Source organism: Triturus cristatus, chromosome 3_2 (assembly GCF_964204655.1).
Source record: "Triturus cristatus chromosome 3_2, aTriCri1.1, whole genome shotgun sequence".
Taxonomy (NCBI): Eukaryota; Metazoa; Chordata; class Amphibia; order Caudata; family Salamandridae; genus Triturus; species Triturus cristatus.
The window spans coordinates 557664212-557682571 of record NC_140584.1 but is presented as its reverse complement, the minus strand read 5'-3'; positions in this window follow the sequence as shown (position 1 = coordinate 557682571).

Here is an 18360-nt window from a genome sequence, read left to right as displayed (position 1 = left end):
TGTCTCCTGCAACAGGAGGATTTAATTTTTTTTTTTTTTATCTCACCGTGCCCCACGGTATTGTGGACACACAATATTAATCCTGCTACTCTTAAGTTTACGCAAGAAGATGACGATATGGTCCCATTTATCACTATCCCTCTATGGGCGATCGGCAATTTTCAAGATGGTTTCCCTGCCTCGGGTACTTTATCGGTTGCAAAACTTCCCAAATAGTATTCCTCCCACTTGGTTCGGCCCCATCAATGCAATCCTGAATACGTTTCTATGGAGCGGAAGTTCGTTTAGGGTAGTACTCCGTACTTGCGCGCAATCGACATATTGCAGAGCAATTGCAGCAGCGGATGTATATGCTTATTATGCAGCATCCCATCTACTAGTTTATAATGAGTGGTGGTATAGTCCACACACATGGACCCAGCATATGTGGTAGAATGCCTGGCGATGGAGGGCGTACCCCTCCAGAAACTTCTTTATAGGCACGCACATCAGTCTAGACTTTTTACCTCCCGCCAGCAGAACGGTCGTCCAACTCTGGCGCTTTACTGTTAGAAACATGGGCTGGTCCTGGCACCTGACACAGACAACTCCGTTATGGCATGGTACATATCTGCACCCCTTTGCTAAACGTCCGGGCTTTCATAAATGAGACCTCCTGGGCTTCACAACCTTAGATGATATTATGCAGGGTCTCTCCCTCAAATCATTTCAACAGATACAAAATTAATTTCAGCTGCCTCAAGCAGAGCTTTATAAATACAGGTGTGACATGTTTTGACTCCCTTGATTCGCCCCTTGAATGACCTACCGGAATTTAATTCCTTGGAGGGCCGCTTACTGATGGGAGACATTGGGGCACACAAGAAACGGCAGATCTACAAGACACTAACCACCCATGCCCGAATTACACTCCATAAAACCAGGGGTCATGGGAGGCGGACATACCGGGACCCACGTCTGGCGCACTTAGAGCAAGAAAGCAAAAGACACACATATGATGGACTGGGGTGGCATGGGGAGCAAAAGAACAATGGATTTAACTCAGATCTATTGACTGGGGTGACTGTTTGATTTGTTCCATATTCCGTCCATCATTTGTGTGCCTTTTGATTTTGCATCGGGACATGGTGCATAGTCTGCATCGCGAACTCTGAGACATGTTGCAAAAGGTCACTGCGCAATTTGAAATCACATTTTGCAAACTGCTTCTTTGTACATATGGCCCTTACTTCTTTCAGCATTGTCATAAAGCCAGATCAAGGACAAGGGCAGTTTGGGAAGGCCATTCTTTTTGCGAGAGTCTGTTCTACGCTAGAATACATTTATTTTTATTTTGAACTGTAGGGTTGCACTTTGAGGTTTGTCTTGAGATGTGCCTATAAAGGTGTATGTTGTGGAATTATAAATAGAGTAGAAGAAGAAGAGAGCATAGTCTATGCCACTAACTCTCTACCAGAGTGTAGGAAGATTATTCTTTATTCAGACGGTATCCTAAAGTTGTTTGTTTTTATGTTTTGATGCATGTTTAACTCCTAGGTTCTGAACCTTAGAGAGTATCACTGGATCTGAGCAAATGCTAAGTCCAAACAGCCAAGATGGTGCCTCTTAATAAATAAAACCCGTGGACCCTGTTACAGTTCCATATACCGGCAGCACAGCCTTTCCATTCAATGAGTCCAATCAATTAAATATTGTTGTCTTTAATCTTTATGTACTCTTTAGTTAATCCAATGCATTTTTCTGCCATTTTCTTTCCGTTATCTTTAATTCATTTTACTCATTAAGGTTCAATAGGAGATAAATCACCCACACACAGGAAGCAGGATGGTATCCAAAATATCACGTGTTTTATTGATTTACCCAATGCATTTCGGGACGTATCCCTTCGTCAGGGGCATCCAATGCATTTCGGGACGTATCCCTTCGTCAGGGGCATCGTGACATGTACAATGAGTTCTTCAAAAGTGAGAAAGCTGCGGAGCCACGCTTGCTGACGGCTACTCATTCACACAAACGTGTTAACATCATTAACATTTTCAAAGTGCTCGCACGCACGTCTTTCTCTCTATAATGACGTGCGTGCGAGCACTTTGAAAATGTTAATGATGTTAACACGTTTGTGTGAATGAGTAGCCGTCAGCAAGCGTGGCTCCGCAGCTTTCTCACTTTTGAAGAACTCATTGTACATGTCACGATGCCCCTGACGAAGGGATACGTCCCGAAATGCATTGGATGCCCCTGACGAAGGGATACGTCCCGAAATGCATTGGGTAAATCAATAAAACACGTGACATTTTGGATACCATCCTGCTTCCTGTGTGTGGGTGACTTATCTCCTATTGAACCTTAATGAGCAAAATGAATTGAAGATAACGGAAAGAAAATGGCAGAAAAATGCATTGGATTAACTAAAGAGTACATAAAGATTAAAGACAACAATATTTAATTGATTGGACTCATTGAATGGAAAGGCTGTGCTGGCGGTATATGGAACTGTAACAGGGTCCACGGGTTTTGTTCATTTTGCAGGCGCAATTGGACGGAGCGCTTATCTGGCATGCACGCCTACACAGTCCAATATGTCAAGTTCTAGATTAATTGTATAGGTCTAAAAAAGAGGTGTGCATCCCGCTACTCATGTTTGCCTCTTAATAAATCTCATACAAATATTGCTTCATTTAAACATAGCAAGTTTTTGTGCATTTGCTTTACAATATTTTGAAAGAATCTAGTAAGCATAAGGTATTTCTCACCTTCCCATTGTAAATTAATACAAACCTCTGTGATTTACCTTCATGTTAGGTGTTTTTCTAAAGTGCACTATCACCTGCAAACGTTTCCTGGTGCTGAGCGGATGTGTGTGCCTAGCCCTGCTCACGGTAGGTTGGTTGATTAAAAAGGCAGGTCTTCAGCATCTTGCGGAATCCAAGAAGAGAGGAGGAGGCTCTGATATGCAATGAGAGGCGGTTCCACACTTTAGGAGTGAGAAAGCCCATCATTCTGATCTGGTTCTGTGCATGTGTGGGATGTGTGTGAGTAGGAGTCCTATGGAGCAGAGGTGTCTGAGTGGTTGGTGGAAGGAAATGCAACTGTTCAGGTAGATGGGGCCTACGTTGTGTAATGCCTTGCATGTATGTGTGAGGAGTTTGAAATGAGCACGTGTGTCTATTGGAAGCCAGTACAGCTCCCTGAGGTGTGGTGTGAGTTCTGTGTGGGAGGTTGAGGATGAGTATGGCTGCTGAGTTCTGGATGGCTTATAGTCTTTTAGTGAATTGCTTGGCAATCGAGGCATAGAGGGTGTTCCCGTAGTCCAACACGCTGGTGACTAGGGTATGAGTGGCAATGGTTCTTGGGTTGCTTGGTTGAAATTGGAAGACGTTCTTCAGCACCTTCAGGATAAAGAAGCAGGATGCAGTGATGGTATTGACTTGTTCGGTAATACTAAGTTTGCTTTTGATAATTATTCTGAGGTTCCTGGCATGGGTGCTGAGTGAGGGTCTGAGTTCAGCCGGACACCTGTTGGAGTGCCAAGGTGAGGTGTTTGTGCAAAGATCACACTTCTTTCTTGTCGGTGTTGAGCCAGTCGGCTTTCATCCAATTAGAAAGTTAGCTTTTATCCAATTAGCAATTTCCGTCATACAGACTATTGATTTGTTTCCTGAGTTGCGGGTCTTGTCCAAGAGGGTGGGTATGAGTGCTGTATCATCAGCATAGGAAAGGCTGTTGATGTTGTGTGCGCACATGCCTTTGGCCAGCGTGATCTTGTATGCATAGGATAGGATGGAGTTGAGTAATGAACCTGGGGCACTTCGCAGATGAGGCTGCTGACTTCCAAGGAATAAGGTGCAAAACTAAGTTTATTTCACAGCTCCACCCACTGGAGCCATTGATTCCTTTGTATGTATATAACAACGGGCGATCCAATGTTTTCAACCACAGAGTAAGTTGTCCCTTGGAGTGCCAGAAACTTGGTGGACAGTGTGGACTTTCTAATAATATTTGTAACTTATTTTAACCTTTCTTATGCCACAACCATTCTGCAGACACTGCTTCCGGGCCTCACGTTACTTGCTGTGAGTCGCACGCTCATGCACTGCCTGCAGTGGCCATGTTTTAAAATGGGCTTCTTACCGATTCCAAATGCCCATGCTTGCAAGCACATGCAAATGTATGCACATGTAAGGGAACCCATTCCAAAATCAACACCCTTGCATGCACCTGCCCAGGCAAGGATGGCCATCTTTGAATGTTTTCCTTAAACTTTATTTACAAAAACATTCAAAGACATCAGCCTGTGTATGTGTTCATATGATCAGGAATATCCGGGCCGTGGAGGACAGCGCTAGGCACATTGCGGGAGTATGTGAGCATAGAAATTCTATTAGCATACTGATCCCCCCTCCCGGACCCATGACGCCAAACGAGTCTCTTCTCTATAGTTCAGTGGCCTAGAAAATTCCAGGAAGTCCACTGTGGTAGAACCGTGAGTTTTACCATTCACGTAGCTCCATAGGTTTGGGTGCGCCTTAGCGAGTGCATACCGCCATGGAACTCTTCTCGGTCCTGAAGAAAGCTTAGCGAACGTGCACTAATAAGCTGAAACATGTCGACCAATTTTCATTCACTTTGCTAAATCGGATGACCCTGGTTAACCTAACGAGCCAGCTGTTGGAAAACCACTCCCACACTAGAAGGGGTGGTGGTGGTCTTCTGGACACACTGTGGTAGCTTGGCTCGAGTGGTAATGAATCAGGCTCCGTGCTAAGCATACAACATACCCAAACAATAACCATGCGTGCATCCGTTCCAAAAACGACTCTACACCGTAAAAATTATGAAAATATCTTCTTTATCTTTTTCTCTCAGTTGCTGATTGGAAAAATAAATAAGACAATCACAATATACAAATTTAAATAGTGCAGGTCAAATAAATACTGTCTGGAGATTCAATAAATAGGGGTGATCATAAATACAAGGGACATAAATATAAGTGCAGGTAATACAGGCAATTAAATATTCTGAGGCATAAATACTGTACCAATAAATATTGTACACCAACCAGTCCTGTAGACCAATAAATATAGTGAAGCAATAAATAGGTTAACACAATAAATACAGTGCCCCCAATAAATAATTAAAAGTATACAGCAGCACTCATGTAATCAGATCACTTTTCAATTCCTAAGGGCTGATTTGGCCCAGGCACAGCTTGTAGGGTTGTGGAAGGCTTGAGGGGTACTACTCCCTGGCTGGGACAAGGCTGAGGCCTACACTGAGGTAGATCAAGGGGGGAATACCAGTGCCCTGGCTTTCTCTCTCCACACAACCTCTCTAGGTTAGTCCCAATTCACCCCTGGCACAGTCAGGTTGGTTCCAGCACCTCCCTAGCCCCTTAGAGCAGTCTCTCAGGTCTCCACAGGGCCTTAGGCGCCCTCTACTCCACTTACTGCCCTTTTTCTGTTGTTCCGACGCCGCTGGAGTCGTGTCGATGCCGTGAGGCGGTTCCGGTTCGGTCTCGGCGGCCCCGGCACAATGTCAGTTCTAGACGACGCCGGTAGGCGGTTCCGGTCCGATGTCGGCGGCCTCGGTTCGATCTCGACCTCCGATTCGTCGGCGTCGGGCAGTCTCTACTCGGTGTCGACTTCGGGCGGCTCCGGTCCGATGGCGCTCTCGGATTCGATGACGTCGGCCGGCCTGGCCTCGATGTCGACTTCCGGCGACTCCGGGGTGCGATCCTCACCCCCGACCTCCGGTGCTCCTCCTCTCAGGTTCCGGGCGACTCCGGAGTGCGATCCTCACTCCCGACCTCCGGTACACTTCACCTCGGTCTCCGACGACTCCGGAGGGCGGACTTCACTCCTCCGATGACGCCGCTCACTCGACCTCGGTTAACTTCCTCCTCGACCTTTGGTATTCCTCACGACCTCCGTCGGCGCCCTCTCACGACCTCAGGCGGCTCCGGGTACGACGTCTGCTTCTTCAGTCAGCGCCGCTTCTCCACCTCGGGCTCCAGGTCTTAGGCTACTCGACGCCGGACTCCAGGGAAACCAGTTTCCAGGTCAGGATCTTGCTGCTTTCTGCTTCTAAGGCCTGTTCCTGCTGTCCAGGTCCTTAGGATGAGTTTTTCTTCCTTCTTCCCACACAGGGCTACAGGCTGGGATCCATCAGTAGGGACAAGTATCAAGGGTGGGTTTATGGACCCCACTCCAGGCACAAGTTTCCACCCCTGCTGCTTCACTCCTTCCTCCTTCACTGTTGTGCTGCTCTCTCTTCACCAGTCAGGTGCCAACTGCCAACTCCAACTGCCAACTCTCTCTCTTAACTCCCCAACATTCCAAACCGCCTCCAACTGTCACAGGGTTCTGGAATGTTCTGGAAGGTGCTGGTAGGTTCCAGTGGATGCTGGTGATGTCACAGGTGGCCACCATTTTGTGCTCCAGGCCCTCAGACAGAAGTTTCAGGGGTAGGTAAAATGGCTCCCTGAATCTGCAGCAACACTAAAAAGTCTGGTGGTTCCCAAAAAGGAAAAATTCAAACAGGGTTTGAGGCAAAAGTGGGACAAAATAAATAATGATGAGGAGGGACCACCCAAAGGGCTGACAGGTCTAACACGCGTCCCCCCCAGCTGAAAGTGGGGAGAGCTACCCAACCCCTTGGGAGTTCTCATCACTAAGGCGGAAATACCTTGAGAGACCGTCTGCATTGGCGTGGTCCACTCCAGGCCGATGTTCCACCTGAAAGTCCATCCCCTGTAGGGAAATAGACCACCTCAACAACTTGGGATTCTCCCCCTTCATCTGCATCAGCCAGCGAAGGGGTCTGTGGTCGGTCTGAACTAGGAAGTGCGATCCAAACAGGTATGGCCGCAACTTCTTCAGAGCCCATACCACTGCAAAGGCTTCACGCTCTATTGCACTCCACTTCTGTTCCCTGGGAAGTAGTCTCCGGGATAGGAAGACCACGGGTTGATCCAGACCCTCTTCGTTGAGTTGCGATAACACTGCCCCAATGCCATGTTCTGATGCATCTGTCTGGACAATGAACTTCTTGGAAAAGTCTGGGGCCCTTAAGACCGGGGCCTCGCACATGGCTTTCTTCAATCTCTCAAAGGCTTGCTGACAAGCCTCCGTCCAGACTACCCGTCGAGGTTGTTTCTTGGACGTGAGCTCCGTGAGGGGGGCTACGATGGTACCGTACCCCTTCACGAAGCGGCGGTAGTATCCCGTGAGGCCCAAAAATGCTCGGACCTCAGTCTGTGTCTTGGGGGGTTCCCAGGCCATGATGGCCTCGATCTTCGCCTGGAGGGGTTGCACCGCTCCCCTACCCACCAAGTGTCCAAGGTACACTACCGACCCCTGCCCGATCTGGCACTTGCTGGCCTTGATCGTCAATCCAGCTTGTCTCAGGGCCTGGAGAACAGCTTGCAGGTGACGCAAGTGATCCTCCCAGCTGTTACTGAAGACGGCTATGTCATCCAGATAAGCAGCAGAGAAACTCTCCATTCCGGTGAGGATCTGGTTTACCAGGCGCTGAAACGTGGCAGGTGCGTTCTTGAGCCCAAAGGGCATCACACAGAACTGGTAGTGGCCATTGGGCGTGGAGAAGGCTGACCTTTCCCTTGCCCCATCAGTCAAAGAGATCTGCCAGTACCCTGAAGTAAGGTCAAAGGTACTTAGATATTGGGCAGCTCCCAGCCGGTCAATCAATTAATCCGCCCTAGGGATCGGATGAGCATCAGTTTTGGTCACTGAATTCAGTCCCCGATAGTCCACACAGAACCTCAGTTCTGGTTGGGCACCCGGTGGTGCAGCTTTTGGTACTAACACCACCGGACTGGACCAGGGGCTGCTAGAAGGTTCGATCACTCCTAGCTCCAGCATCTTAGTGACTTCACTGTGAATGCTGGCCTTCACCTTGTCTGACATCCGGTAGATCTTGGACTTCACAGGTGGGCTGTCTCCTGTGTCCACGTCATGGACGCACAGGTGAGTCCTACCCGGGACAAGGGAGAACAACGCAGAGTACTGCCCCAGGACCTGGCGACAGTCCTCCTGCTGTTCAGGAGTTAGAGATGGGGAGAGAATCACTCCCTCCACCGACCCATCCTTCTCTTGAGACGCAAACAGATCAGGGAGAGGCTCGCTTTCCACGTCCTCTCCTCCGTCAGTCACCATCATCAAGATGACTTCGGGCCTCTCGTGGTGGGGTTTGAGGCGGTTGGCATGCAGCACCCGCAGGGGCTGACGAGGAGTCTTCAGGTCCACCAAGTAGGTAGCCTTACCCTTCTTCTCCAACACCTCAAAGGGTCCTGACCAGCGATCCTGGAGGGCGCTAAGCTCTCCTGGTTCGATCACCCACACCTTCTGGCCAGGCTCCAACTCCACCGGGTGAGCATTGTGGTCATACCACGCCTTCATCACTGCTTGGCTGGCTTCCAAGTTGTCAGAAGCTTGCTTCCACAACTTAGCCATTTGGCTCCGGAAGGCCAGCATATAGCTCACCACATCCTGGGGAAGCTTTCTGGGAGTTCTTTCCCATCCGTCTCTCACCAGGTTGAGAGGTCCACGTACAGGGTGCCCATACAGAAGCTCGAAGGGGCTGAAGCCCACTCCCTTCTGTGGCACTTCCCTGTAGGAAAAAAGTAAACAGGGTAGGAGGACGTCCCATTTCCTCTGCAGGCTTTCAGGCAGACTTCTGATCATGCCCTTCAAGGTTTTATTAAACCTCTCCACCAGACCATTTGTCTGGGGGTGGTAAGGAGTTGTGAACCGGTAGGTCACTCCACACTCCTTCCACATCGCCCGCATATACGCTGACATGAAGTTGGTCCCCCTGTCGGACACAACTTCCTTGGGAAAACCCACTCGGGTAAAGATTCCCATCAGGGCCCTAGCCACAACAGGTGCTGTTATGGTCCTCAGAGGTATTGCCTCTGGGTACCGTGTGGCATGATCCACCAGGACCAGGATAAACCGGTGACCAGCTGATGTTGGCGGATCTAACGGACCCACAATGTCGATGCCCACCCTTTCAAAGGGGGTGCTAACGACAGGAAGTGGTTCCAGGGGAGCTTTCAGCTTCACCCCTGTTTTCCCACTGGCTTGGCAAGACACACATGTCCGGCAGTAGGTATCGGACGACACTTTCATCTGAGGCCAATAAAAGTGTGGGACAAGACGGGCGAAGGTCTTGTCTTGCCCCAGGTGTCCTGCCAATGGTATCTCGTGAGCCAACTCCAGAAGGAAGGCTCGATAACGTTGAGGAACTACCAAGGCTCGTGATGATCCGTGTAGGGGTGCCTTGGGTTCACTGTAGAGGAGGCCATCCTCCCAGTAAACACTGTAGTTCCCTTCAACGTTCCCTGCTGCCTGGGCTTCGGCCTGTCGCCTCAGCCCCTCAAGGGTAGGGCACTCCCTCTGGCCCTGGCAGAACTCCTCCCTGGACGGGCCTCCCTCCACGTGCCACTCGGCCGGGATGGGTAGGTCCTCCAGGTTGGTAACGTCCCCCTCCGCAGACTCCTGGTCCACCACCTCCGGTGGCCTATCCGTCCTACGGGGTGGAGACGCCGAGGCAGGCTCCTCCTGTCCTCGGTTCTTCCCTTGACTGGCAGCTGGCTGGGCCTTTGTTCCAGGCTCCAGCCGAAATGAACTCCCTCTTCGGGTAGTCGCGGACCTTGTGCTAACACAGGCCCAGTCAGGTGTACCCAGCATCTCGGTGTGAGTCCGGTATTCCACCTCCTTCCAAGCGTTGTGCTCCATATCATTCCCCAGCAGACAATCGACTGGCACGGCAGGGCTTACGGCAACTCGAAGTGAACCTGCAACCCCCCCCCCATTCAAAGGGAACCTCGGCCACGGGATAGTGACCTGTTCTGCCGTCAGCCATCGCGGCTGGGTGGAGTACATCGGGAATTACCTGCTCTGGAGACACCAGTTGACTACGCACCATAGTCATACTGGCTCCTGTGTCTCTCAGAGCCTCCCCTCTTTGGCCGTTGATGGTGACCCACTGCCCATACTTTGCGGTATTTGCGGGCACCTGGATCTTAGGAACCATCTCCCGTTCTCCCAGGGACACTAAAGTGACACCCGCCCACTCCCTTCCCTTAGTTAAGGGCATCTCCTCCCCGAGCACTGCACTAGCTACTCCGGGGGTCTTTCCTCCAGTGGGAGGGGGTGGTCGTTTCTGGCACTTCGGATCTCCTTTATAGTGTCCAACGCCACCGCACTCGTAGCAATGGACAACCCTTGGCTGCTGACTCTGGCCAGGATTAGGGTTTCTGGGTGGGTTAGCCTTAGAGGTGAATCCTGTTCCCTTCCCTTGGAAGTTATTTTGGGGGCCTTTGGAGAACTCCTTTTTCTTTTCCCCTCCCTCTTTCTTCTGGGGGGCGCCCTGTCCGGCCTTTTGAGTATCCCCTCCAGTCCCCCTTGTGGACACCCGGGTACTAGCCCAAATGTCCGCCTCCTCAGCAAGCTTCCGGGGACTGGTCAGCTTGCTATCCACCAGGTGTTGCCGCAGTTCAGGGAAACATTTCTCGAGCAGGTGTTCCTTCAGTACTAGGTCAAACAACTCCTCGTAGTTCCTCACTTCACTGCCCTGGATCCAACCTTCCATTGCCTTCTTTGCATAGTCCAGGAAGTCCACCCAATTCTGCGTGCCCAGTTTGTGACTACCCCTGAACTTCTGTCTGTACTTTTCAGGTGTTAGTCCAAACTTTCTGATGAGCGCCAGTTTCATGGTGGGGTAGTGGGTTTGCTCATCCTCTTCGAGGGCCAATAAAGCATCCCTACCAGCTGGAGGCATGTATTTGTACAATCCCCCTCCCCAGTACTTCTCTGGAACCCCATGGGCCCTCAATGAGACCTCATAGGCCGCTAGCCACTTGGCGATATCGTCGCCCACTCCATAGCTAGCTACTATGTCCTTTGGCAGGTATGGTTTAGATTCCCTGGTGATCTCTTGGGTCTGGATGCCACCATTAGGAACAGGTTGTGCCCCGATTCTCAAGATCTGAAGATCTATTTCTTTCAGTCGCAATTCATGGGCCATCCTCTGCTCCTCCTTCTCCTTTTCCAGCCTTGCTAAGTCCCATGTGAGCTGTCTTTTCTCCCTCCGGTCCGTTAGCTCCACTTCAGACAAGCCACCGCTAGAGGCACTGCTGCCCTTCCTAGAAATGGTTCTGGGCCCTGCTGACAGGTTCCCCACCTCAGGTTGGTACATCTCAGCCCCCTCGGGGTCAGGCTCTCCATCCCTGTCTTCCTCCTCAGCCTTGCTTTCTCGGCGTGCCTCCCCCCAAGCCCTTAAGCTGGTTTGGAGTGCACCCTTCTTTGCTCCTGGGGGACAGTACACCCCCTCCCGCTGGCAAAACTCCCTGAGTTGGGCCACAGTGTACGTTTCTAGATTTTCTAGTACAAACTCCATCTTGCCCACTCAGGTTAGAGGACAGGTTTTGTGCAGTAACTATGCAGGGGGGTACCTTTAATAATACCTCCTCCCACCACCAGAGTAAATTTGGAAAAAACAAAAACCCACAATTAGGAAGGCCGCTTTTGAGAAAACTCCCGGTGTAGGCCTATGGACTACCCACAGTTATTGTTGAGTATGCGTAGGCACAGCTCTATCCCACCGCTGAACACCAATTTATGTTGGAAAACCACTCCCACACTAGAAGGGGTGGTGGTGGTCTTCTGGACACACTGTGGTAGCTTGGCTCGAGTGGTCATGAATCAGGCTCCGTGCTAAGCATACAACATACCCAAACAATAACCATGCGTGCATCCGTTCCAAAAACGACTCTACACCGTAAAAATTATGAAAATATCTTCTTTATCTTTTTCTCTCAGTTGCTGATTGGAAAAATAAATAAGACAATCACAATATACAAATTTAAATAGTGCAGGTCAAATAAATACTGTCTGGAGATTCAATAAATAGGGGTGATCATAAATACAAGGGACATAAATATAAGTGCAGGTAATACAGGCAATTAAATATTCTGAGGCATAAATACTGTACCAATAAATATTGTACACCAACCAGTCCTGTAGACCAATAAATATAGTGAAGCAATAAATAGGTTAACACAATAAATACAGTGCCCCCAATAAATAATTAAAAGTATACAGCAGCACTCATGTAATCAGATCACTTTTCAATTCCTAAGGGCTGATTTGGCCCAGGCACAGCTTGTAGGGTTGTGGAAGGCTTGAGGGGTACTACTCCCTGGCTGGGACAAGGCTGAGGCCTACACTGAGGTAGATCAAGGGGGGAATACCAGTGCCCTGGCTTTCTCTCTCCACACAACCTCTCTAGGTTAGTCCCAATTCACCCCTGGCACAGTCAGGTTGGTTCCAGCACCTCCCTAGCCCCTTGGAGCAGTCTCTCAGGTCTCCACAGGGCCTTAGGCGCCCTCTACTCCACTTACTGCCCTTTTTCTGTTGTTCCGACGCCGCTGGAGTCGTGTCGATGCCGTGAGGCGGTTCCGGTTCGGTCTCGGCGGCCCCGGCACAATGTCAGTTCTAGACGACGCCGGTAGGCGGTTCCGGTCCGATGTCGGCGGCCTCGGTTCGATCTCGACCTCCGATTCGTCGGCGTCGGGCAGTCTCTACTCGGTGTCGACTTCGGGCGGCTCCGGTCCGATGGCGCTCTCGGATTCGATGACGTCGGCCGGCCTGGCCTCGATGTCGACTTCCGGCGACTCCGGGGTGCGATCCTCACCCCCGACCTCCGGTGCTCCTCCTCTCAGGTTCCGGGCGACTCCGGAGTGCGATCCTCACTCCCGACCTCCGGTACACTTCACCTCGGTCTCCGACGACTCCGGAGGGCGGACTTCACTCCTCCGATGACGCCGCTCACTCGACCTCGGTTAACTTCCTCCTCGACCTTTGGTATTCCTCACGACCTCCGTCGGCGCCCTCTCACGACCTCAGGCGGCTCCGGGTACGACGTCTGCTTCTTCAGTCAGCGCCGCTTCTCCACCTCGGGCTCCAGGTCTTAGGCTACTCGACGCCGGACTCCAGGGAAACCAGTTTCCAGGTCAGGATCTTGCTGCTTTCTGCTTCTAAGGCCTGTTCCTGCTGTCCAGGTCCTTAGGATGAGTTTTTCTTCCTTCTTCCCACACAGGGCTACAGGCTGGGATCCATCAGTAGGGACAAGTATCAAGGGTGGGTTTATGGACCCCACTCCAGGCACAAGTTTCCACCCCTGCTGCTTCACTCCTTCCTCCTTCACTGTTGTGCTGCTCTCTCTTCACCAGTCAGGTGCCAACTGCCAACTCCAACTGCCAACTCTCTCTCTTAACTCCCCAACATTCCAAACCGCCTCCAACTGTCACAGGGTTCTGGAATGTTCTGGAAGGTGCTGGTAGGTTCCAGTGGATGCTGGTGATGTCACAGGTGGCCACCATTTTGTGCTCCAGGCCCTCAGACAGAAGTTTCAGGGGTAGGTAAAATGGCTCCCTGAATCTGCAGCAACACTAAAAAGTCTGGTGGTTCCCAAAAAGGAAAAATTCAAACAGGGTTTGAGGCAAAAGTGGGACAAAATAAATAATGATGAGGAGGGACCACCCAAAGGGCTGACAGGTCTAACACCAGCCAACATCCGTCACCTTTTTTTAACGGTTACTGGTTTCTCCACCATTAAAATTGGCTTCTGGTGTAAAACCCGTTTCCTTTTAAAATATTCACCACATCCATACACTCACATCCCTGTACTTTCCCCGAAAACAACCAGCTCCGCTGTAAATCAGGCGTCGTAGCACACCAAGGAGGCACTCGGCCTCTTTGGTGGGAACCCTATGATGAAGCATGTCACCAACCAGGTTGGTGAGTGAGGGTTCTTCTTAAAAGAGATGAGCTTTTTCTTTGTTTACTTATCTGTGCTTCCTAAACTTTTTGGTTTTTAGAGTTGCTCTTTTGTTGATTCAGAACATGCTAAGATTTTTTAAATGCATATATGTTTTATTATTGTTTGTGATTATATTTATGCTGTTTGTTCTACTTTTATGATACTTTGTTATCGAATAAAGTATATAAATCGAAAAATCGAGAACATATGATCAGGCAGCCATCTTTCAATGCATTTGTAAAACTTAAAAAAAAAACATTAAAAGACAAGTGCCTCTGGCTAAACGCGTGCATGTGTATGTGCATAAGGACTCCTGTTTTTTTATGTTTTTATGAAAAGGTTTTAAAAAACGTTAAAAACACCTTCATTAGCCAAGCCAATAGGCTGGCAGCAAATGACCTATGAGTTTTGCGAATGCTCTTTTTTAGTGCTTTGGTGAGGATTACCTGTTTGCTGTATATGTTCAGACAAGTGGGCAAGATAATCATATTTTAGCAGTTTCCATGAGAATGTCCCCTGCATGGTGAACTGGGTATGTTACTGTGCCCTGAGTGCCCAGAATGCATTTATCAGGTATTCTGACTTTTTATTTTTGGCCTCGGTCACACAAATCTAGATTATGTGCAAAGGCCTACACCTCTTCCTGTCTATGGGAGGTTATGAAGTTGTCCTGTGACATGCAGGTGTGCACCAACTGGTGTACCTGTCATTGGTGACTTCCGATTCACTCACGCCTCTGAGGGGGAGTTGATGAGTCCCTCCATATATATATATTCTAGCCTTCGTGGGGGCGAGAGCTGGGCATGGAGATAGCTTCTCATGCTGTTCCAAGTCCATGACATTCACGGACGCCCCCGTGTCGATCAGTGCCTCAACGGTGGATCCGGCCACTAGGATAGAACACATGTGGGAGTCTCTTGTGTCGGTCTGACCGGTTCACAAAGGATATGACAAATACGTTGTCATTATCGTCTTCCAAAGTGAGACTGCACACTTGTGTTGGGGATGTGTTTCATGGAGCAACAGTTGAAGCAGATGCTGTGTCACCCAAGGTTGTTTCATGTAGGTTGGTCTTAACCAGCTACTTCGGCACACTTTTGCAAAATGGTTTGGTTTCCGACAACTGGTAGAGATCTTTCCTTTTGTGAAACATGGGCTGACTGGAGGATGTTCCTTACCGCAGTTGCCGCATGTTCTGCCCATCTGCGTTCTCCCGGTCTTGTGCTTGGCCCTTGGGTGTCGTTGGATCCCCTCCACTCTTTCCTCCTTGACTTGGTTAAACCTGGGTGTGTGAGATGCTGGCGAGAATGAGTATCTCATCCAACGATATCCCCGGTTGACGGAGGATTAACTTCTGTAGGAGGACTGAGCGACACCCCTAGATCACCTGGGCTCGCATCTCCTCCTTTTGATCTGCAAACCTGCACATGCTTGCCAGCCACCTTAGGCATGCGTAAAACATGTCCACCGATTCAGTGTCTGACTGCTTCACTTGCTGTAGTTTAAATCGCTCTAAATCGGGATTGAGCTGAGGGTCAAAGTGCCGGTCGAGCGCGGCAACCGCTGCCTCATAGTCTTTTTCGTTACCCGTGTTTGGGAGTGTTTCAAACAGGTTATAGAGTTCCGTGGTGGTCCGGCTTGCTATTGCCTAGATGTGCGCTGAGTCATATCTTTTTGCTGCCTGCTCCCCAGCAATGTTTAGTCCACATGTAGTGATGGTGACCTGCACCATGTCTTTTGGTGTCTTAAATGTCCCTCTTTTCTTTTTTTTTAACCAGTCCTCTAGCACTCTGTTTGATGCAGAACTCGTTGTGTGGGCTGCAGATCTCCAGCTGACCAAACTGAAGGGGGGGCACTGTGAGCACTTGTCTCTGTGCCATGCAAAGTGGGCCTCTGCGCACTCACCTGCTGCGTGTTGTTTCCCACTTTCTGGCTGTCTTCTGCACCAGGTGGCTGTAGGCTGCTCCGGGCAGTCGAAGCACTTGACACATGGCGTGGTCTTCCGCCGATCCAGCTGCCTGTGGTGTCACAGGCTCCCTCAGTGCTCGCAGTGACAAGACTCACCACCCATTGTTAGCAACAGCGTGCAGGCAGAGGTGCAAGGCTGAGTGGAAAGGCAGGCACCAGGGAGGCTGCAGAGCGGTGGGTCATCGGCCGCATGGGGAGGCCCAGAAGTTTTCAAGGAGGTGGCATGACAGTGCCTCCGTTGGCTCCCACAGGTTCATCGGTGACCGGCCTCATCACCAATGTGGCGCGGTGCTGCCTTTGTCAGGCAGGGGCCTGGCACTGGGCGCAATAAGAGACACCACACATCGTTACTGGATCTGTGGTGGAAGACCCCGAGCGGTCTTCTGTCCTTTATTTAACCCCTCGGGAAGCGCGTACCCCGAGGAGTGCATGCACTGCTACAATGTTCGGGAAAGCCCGGGTGGCTGTCTACCAAGTGGAGGCCTACTGACCCACCCATTTAAAGTTCGACTTCTATGTTCTTGCCTAGTACTTTGTGTCAACATAAAGATTACATGTTTAGCATGTTTGGTATGTGTGGTATGTGTGGTACATGCACTATTTGAGTTAGCAAAAAAAATATCGATGCTATTGGTAACTATTTTCAATACCCCTGGCTGGCTTCGTACAAGATTGGGCAGCAGTTGTCCTCTCAGACAATGAAAGTGGGGTGTAACTTAGCTTATTGTAGTGATAAATGCATTGTAAAAACGTTGTAATTCTCATGCATTGCACTAGATGCATCGTAATGGAGTGAGACCAGCACCAGGTGGCCTGAAATCAACCCTGAAAGGACTGACTCAGGTCGTCAAAGAGTAAGAGCCTCAGGACTGCAAAAACATAAGCACTAAGGGTGATTGAACTGCACTTAAACTACTGTTTACCGCTAAATAAAGAGAGGGGAATCCAGAACTGGGGAAGAGAACCAGGGCCGGACTGGGAACAGAAATCGGCCATTTAGAACTGCTCAGCGCGCCTCCCCCTGGGGTGAAGGGAGTGCAGCCAAGCAGTTTGTGAGGGCCGATTTTGGCCGATTTTGTTACAGGGGCCCGATATTGCTGCCCCCCGGTATCAAAAACGGCCCCCCAGGGGCCCAAAACCGGCCCCCACCCTAGCAGCCCACCGGGGAAACGCCCGGTGCCCGCTATGGCCAGTCAGGTCCTGAAGAGAACCTGGAGACAGTGGGGATAGGGAGGGAGCTGAGTGACTGCAGCACAGATAACCCAGCACTCAGAGACACTACATTTTTTAGGTCTCGCTGAGCCCAGCGCATGCGCTGGCTCGAAGAGACATTTTGTATGTGGGAATTTCAAAGTGCTGCTGGCTGGCCTAACGCTTGCGTTCACGCGATCGTGCACGCGCACAGCCGGCCGCCAGCAGCACTTTGAAAACTCGTGCGTCATCCCGATCGCGATCACTTTCGCTTTCAGAGCGATCGCGATCACGATGACGCACGCGCTCACACAACTCCCGCTTCTCCCCCACCCCCACCACATACGGCGTCTCGCACGCGCGGCCAATGTTTTTCTTTTGTGACTAAGACTTCCCCAACTACCTTCGTCTGCTGCCTAAATACTTTTGGCAATATAACTTTTTCTCTGACACCACCTTCTACCTAGCGCTATTGCAACTAATTTTATCAGTTAACGTTATTTACTGTGGACTACTATATTATAGTCTCTCTTCCCTTTCTCGCAAACCTTAGACAGCACCATTCACAGCCGCCAGAAGGGATCAGCTCGTTTATTATGCACCAGGCAGCCCCGTTCAATACTATATGGCCCCGGAACATTAATTAAACCGAACCTTGCCGGCAGAATCTTTAACTCTTTTCCCAATAAAATAATCGCCCTAATTAGATGATGCAGGCGATAGTCAACAGACTCTGGGGACCGCCCATGACGCTAGACACACATACGACTAGGTCTGTCGTCTGTTTTTACTCTTTTCTTCCCCAGACGCTGCTCGCGCCCAACAGGAAATTGCGGGACAAGGAAGATATTTAAACCCCGCTGGAATCCGGTACCAGTACCGACGGAATCCCTGTGCAGGCCAAGTAGGTTGAGTTGCGGGCCTTGCGCTGTGACGAAGTAAGTGGGGGGATGCATTAGCGAAGACCCTGACTTTGGGGATTGTCTTCGTTATTCTAGTATGCTCACGCCTCACTCTTCTTTTTTAACACCAGAGTGTGACATAAAGCCGGACCCCCTCCAGAGACTCATGGAGTTTCACTCTCACATTATCAGAGTAAGAAGTCAATGTTTCCCATGCTTCCCTCAGCACAACTGCCACTGTATATATATATTTTTTTCGCTATTGAATTTATAGCACGATACCGCATATTATAAGTACACGTTAGTGCACACGCATCTTCATCGCATGAGAGGTGGGAGTGTTTGTTTGTGTCCCAATACCCAAGGTAGCAGAAGTGGCATCACACAATTTGACTCCAAATATACTACAGCGTTTACATTTTTTTTTTAGCACCTTGATTGCCAGCCTTCTACT